The following is a 6,418-nucleotide window of genomic DNA, read 5'->3' on the forward strand; positions in this document are numbered from 1 at the left end:
AGCTATTCCGGCCTTCCACGTGGGGCGCAGTGGAAGCCAGCGCCTTCTTGTGGTGGCGAATGTTATTGCGGCCCTCTACAGTGTAGCTCAGTTTATAAAGTGCTTACTTAGAGTACACAAAACCCTGGGTTCGGTCCCCAGCACCACATAATCTGGGTTCAAGGTTATCCTTGGCTATATAGTAAGTTCAAGGCCAGCCTGGGCTACATGAGACCCTATCTGAAAATATATATACTATCTGGGTGACATCTAATGCAATTGGACTTACATTGGACTGGTGATAGAGGGAAACATGTTAGCTTCTATATTAGGATTAATATGTAAATATATCACTGGATAAGAAAAATGATTATTCAAGTTCTATAAATCCACATTTGCTTTACTTTTTAAAACAAATCACTTGGGCTGGAGATATGCCTCAGCGGTTAGGACAACTGACTGCTCTTCCAGAGGTTCTGAGTTCAATTCCCAGCATCCCCATGGTGGCTCACAACCATCTGTAATGAGATCTGATGCCCTCTTCTAGTGTACAGTGTACTCACATAAAGTAAATAAACCTTTAAAAAAGAAAAAAAACAAATCTTCTGAGGTAGAATTTACTGAGAGATATTCATTCATATATATATATATACATATATATATTACATATATACACATATATACATATATATATGTGTGTTTATACATATATATGTGTATGTATGTAATATATATATACATATATATATATGCAAACCAGATACTTAATAAAGCAGAAAATCTAATCAGTAACCAGTGAACTAGAGCACTAACTAAGATGTACCATAATTTAGGCCTAAAAACACATCTTCAGGCAGGCATGGTGGTACACACCTTTAATCTTGGCACTCTAGACACAGGCAGGTAGATCTCTGTGAGTTTGAGGTATGTTCAAGGCACTCAAGGCTACACAGAGAAACCCTGTTTCAAAATAACAAAAACAAACCCCACATTCTCCAGTTACGTTTTTAAGTGTGTGTGTGTGTGTGTTTACACGTGTGTACACGTGTGTACATGGAAAGCCAGAGGAAGGTATTAGATCTCCTGGAGCTGGAGTTCTACCTGTGGATGAGCCACTAGATGGGAAAGCTGTATTCTTAACCACTGAGTCATCTCTGTACCCTACATCTGTTCATTGAAAGGGCTCAAGACTTGTGAAATGTTTTCTGTCCAGAATGGAATGAACTTGGGACCAAATAACAGACAGATAACCCAAATGTGCCCAAAATTTAAACCAAACTAGCACACTTTTCAGGAACTCAGTTCAAAGAAGAAATCAGGGGAAACAGGAAATACTTTGAACTGAGTCATCTGTAAATATAGCAAGTCGGAATTTGCTGGATGCGGCTCACGTGGTACTTAGAATACAACATCTCACGGCTGCTCTAAAAGATCTCGAGTCAACTTTAGTTTGCACCTGAACAACTTAGAAAAGGAAGAGCGATGACACCCATGGCCTAAGAGCAGACACTACGGTTTGCCGAGATGGCTCAGTGGTTAAGAGCACTTGCTTTGCAGTGGGCCTGAGTTCAGTTCTCAGTATCCACATGGTGGCTCACTACCACCTGTAACTCCAGTCCCAGGGCTTCTGATGCCCTCATCTGGCCTCCTTGAACATGCGTGCAAGTAGTGTACGTATAGACATGCAGACGCTCATGTGCATAACATACTAAAACATTTTTTCTATAAAAAGAACAGGAACTACAGAAAGAAAGAAGGCTAGGAGTGTGTCTTGATGGCAGAGTATCAGCTAGTATATATGAGGGAGGCCCTGTCACTCCCTGTCACCTGTGAGGGCGCGCGCATGCGTGCGCACACACACACACACACACACACACACACAAACACACACATGTGCACGCGTGTGGATGGAAATCAAATAGAAATTCAAACCAAAAACTGATTCTTTGAGAATGTCCATAAAACTAATAAGCCATTTATGCATATTCAAAATGGAAAGAATATATATTGCCAGTGCCTGGGATTATAACAATTCATTTTGTTAAAATACATATCGCTAATGTCCAGGATTATAACAACTCCCTTTAAAAAGCATTGGCTCCATGCCTAGTCCCACAAGTCCCTGTAAAGGAGCCTAGAGGCCTCTCCATTATCTTAAACCTGCACTCACCTTGGATTCCAGGAACAACAGTGTGATTGATATTTTTATGGCGTTTGGGAAATGGCTCAGTCATGTGCCTTCCATGCAAGTGTGAGGACCTGAGTTTAGACTCCCAGCGCCCATGTGCAAGCTTGGTGTAGCACCGTGTCAGCCCATAACCACAGCACTGCAAATGCAGAGGCAGATAGATCCTATTGACTCATCGGCCTATCTAAATTGATGAGCTCCAAGCTCAGTGAGAGAATCTTTCTCAAAGATAACGGACCATCACTATGGCTCAGCCCATAAAGCCTTTGCTACACTAGCCTGGTGACCTGAATTCAAGCTTCAGAACCTATGGAAAGGTGGGAGCAGGAAATCTACTTCCCACAGTTGTCCTCTAACCTCCATATTAGCATCATGACACACATCTCCCTCACATGACGAATACATATATACTGAGATCACCTGATACCAACCTCCAAAAACATGCTCCTTCTGGTGTACACATACTCCCTACACACACATGCACATGCACACATTTTTTTTCTGACAAAGGGTGAAAATTAACCCCATATGATGGTGAGGTTGTACCCTGGTCCAAGAATAATCATCTTAGATGTTTCCAAGCACTAGCTCTGGCTTCCCCTTTGCATCCTAGTCTACATGATCTTGACTGAAAGAATTCAAACAAGACACAAACAGCAAAGTGTGGGTAACAGGTGTCTGTTAACGGGCAAATTACAGCATTTCCAAAAGGGACATTGTGGGTGAGAGTAGACAGTAGCCACAGAAATCTAAGCAGTGTTTATATTATTTCTATTGTCTCTAGAACAGAAAGTTTTCCCAAGTCATTTTTCAACCTGGGTGATTGACAGGCTCATTGGGTTAACTCCTAAGGAAAGAAATAATGGTATATTAACCCTTGTTCTGTACCAGCTGTCTTCGGGTTTAATTGCTGTGCACAGACAGCATGATCAAAGCAACTCATTTAAAGGACAATATTTAATTGGGGCCGGCTTACAGTTTCAGAAATTTAGGCCATTATCATCATGGCAGGAAGCATGGCAGAGTGCAGGCAGATATGGTGCCAGAGGAAGGGAGAGTTCGACATCTTGAGCCACAGGCAGCAGAAGGGGACTGTATTCTGTTGGCAGGCAAAAGACTATTACACTAGGCATAGCTTGAGTTCATATATGAGACCTGAAAGCTCACCTCCATAATGACACATTTCCTCCAACAAGGCCACAACTCCAACAAGACCATATCTCATAATAGATTCCTTATGGGTCAAGCATTCAGACACATGAATCTATGGGGGCCAAATTCAGAATGTCATACCTTTACTTAAGGACAGAGATATGACTCCAGTCCCACCACATGATCAAAAATCAGAGTCCTACATTCTGTTTTCTGGTTTTACAAGTTGCTGCTACAGAGGGTTGTGTCCACCCTCAACAACTTTAAGCCTGCTAACACCTCACTAGCAACCTAGTATTACGGGGACAGCACTGCTTCCCCCAAGTAATGATAATAACTTCCTGGAACCACTCTGTAGAGCCGTGTTGTATGATGGATTTTCCTGGTGAGAAGCAACACACACGCACATGCTCACACACACCTACTCATCCCAGAAAGGGAACCTACTACAGATCAAAGTAATGATCACGTCAAAGTCCAACTTGGTCAGCCAATGAGTTGTTTTTTTTTTTTAATTTGTACTTTATGTTTATGGGTGTTATGTCTACGTGGATGTCTAGTGCCTGAGGAAGCCAGAAGGTGTCAGATCCCCTGGAACTAAATTTATAGATGGTTGTGAGCCATCATGAGGGTGCTGGGAGTTTCTTACTGGGGTTCCTAACAGGAGTACACATGAGGGGTTACTTACAAGAGTAGGGATTACAGACATGGGTGCTACCATTTCTGATTTTAACATAGGTTCTTGAGGTGGCCAGGCTTTTGTGGAAAGTGCTTTACCCGTGTTATCTCCCCAGCCTTGGTGATTTTATTTAGAAGTGTATGGGTGGTTTGGCCTGCATGTTTGTGCACCACATGTGCCTTGTATCTTGGAGGCCAGAAGAGGGCATCAGATCCCCTCTAGAACTGAAGCTGTGTATTCTGGAAGAGCACCAAGTGCTCTCAATCACTGAGCCATCTCTCCAGGCTCCTACCTTTCGTTGGTTTTGTTTTGTCGACTAGGAACTATCTATGTAGCAGTCCAGGCTGATTTTGAACTCATAAAGGTCCCCCTACTCCTGCCGCCTGAGTTCTGGGATTAAAGGCATGCACCATTCCTGGCTGTATTTTACTTTTTGAGATGGTCTCTCAGTGAATCTGGCATTCGCCCTTTCAGCTATTCTATCTAAACAGCAAGCTCCCCCAACCCAGCTGTCTCCACCTTGCAGAATTGGAGTTACAGACATTTGCAGCTATGCCTGGCTTTTAAATAGGTGCTGGAAATCTGAATTTAGGTCCTCATGCTTGTGTTTGGAGAGGGGTGTACCATGCCATGTAGCTTGACAACCGGGGAGGTAGCTAAACACGATTTATTTATTTATTTATTTATTTATTTATTTATTATTAATTTATTTATTTATGAAAACATACATGGGTAGCTCAAGCCGAGCAGGGATCTGGTTGCTTCTATTGGCTCATTATCATTTAATTTGCACCTCTATAAGTCAACTTATGTCCACTGAGATTATGTGTTCTTGGAAACCGGCCCCTTTACTATAACCTCTCTTTTTTTTTTTTTCCTGTTGGAATTGAACCCAGGGTCTCACCACATGCTCGGCAATTACTCTAGAACCCCTTTATCCCCTTTCCCATGTTTCAGCTTTTTGAGTGTTTATACTACTATCCCCACCATCACTACACACAAAACACCATTCTATACTGAATGTATGTATTTAAGGTACATTTCAGGTAGTTCAGTCTTATATATTCTTTTTAAAGATTACATCGGTGTGTGTGTGTGTGTGTGTGTGTGTGTGTGTGTGTGTGTGTGTGTACAACCGGCAGGAATTGCTTATCTCCTTTCACCATGTGAGTTCCAGGATTTGAACTCAGGTCCACCAGACTTGTAGCTTTGTCATTTGAGGCGTCTCAATTGAGAACTGCCCAGATCAGACTACAGGCATGTCTTCTGTGGAGAATGGTCTTCGACTATAAAATGAGGTCTGTGGGTACCATCATTCTCTGGGCCAGTTGTCCTGAGGTATGTGCTGCAGCTAAGCAGGAGCTTGAGAACCAGTCAGAAAACACCTCCAGGTTCTGCCTTCTGAGTTCCTACCCTGACTTCTCAACAACGATCTGTTCCCTGGACGTGTAAGCCAAACAAACTCTACTCCGGAGTTGTTTTTAGTTAATATTTGACCACAGCAGACAGAGTGGAAATCAGAATACACGTGCTCCACTATGACTGAGACATATCGCAGATCGCATCCTCTTAGGGATACTATTGATCTGGAACCAAGAGAGAGGACTTGGCAAAGCATAAAGATTTGGACAGAGGTGAGGGGTGTAGAAGAAGAGAAAAATGTCCCTCTCCTCGAATCTTCTCTATGCCGTTCCTCATACTTGCTACAGTGATTTTATTTTTGTTTACGTATCTGAAAATTTAACATTTCAGCTGCGTTTACCCTGCTTGCAAGTTTAACTTCTGTATCTTTCGGTTGCTTTCTTTCTTGTATTAGAATTTTTATTGCTGAGACAATATACCTGAGTAAAACAAGTATTTATTTTGGGTTTAGTTCATCATAGCAGGGCAGGCAGCTCTCTTGGGATAATCAGAAAAGAGATGGGGGAAAGGAGGGATAGAGAAGGTTCTAGCGAAAGCTCTCAATTGTCCTCGTTAGCTTGAGCTGCCATCATAAGATACTATAGCCTGGTTGGCTTAAAGGGGCAGGGGGTAGAGAAATGGCTCAGTAGTTAGAACCCTTGTCTTTATTGCAGAGGTTCAATTCCCAGCACCCACATGGTGACTCACGACCATAACTCCAGTTCCAGGGATTCTGATGGCCTCTTCTGGCATCGGAGCACAGGCTTCTGTGTGGTGCACATACACATACAGGCAAAACATGTATACGTATAAAATATTGTAAACATTTTTCTTTTTACTTTTCTCCCGTGCATGCTGACAGCAGCCTCTACTCCCTCTGCTCCTCCCAGTCCTGTACTCATCACCCTCCCACACATCCACCTCCCCAGACCCATCCCTACTCCATTTCCCTTCAGAAAAGAACAGGCCTCTCAGGGATATCAGCCAAACACAGCATAACAAGAAGCAGGAAGACTGGG

Source organism: Rattus norvegicus, chromosome 1, assembly GCF_036323735.1.
Source record: "Rattus norvegicus strain BN/NHsdMcwi chromosome 1, GRCr8, whole genome shotgun sequence".
Lineage (NCBI taxonomy): Eukaryota > Metazoa > Chordata > Mammalia > Rodentia > Muridae > Rattus > Rattus norvegicus.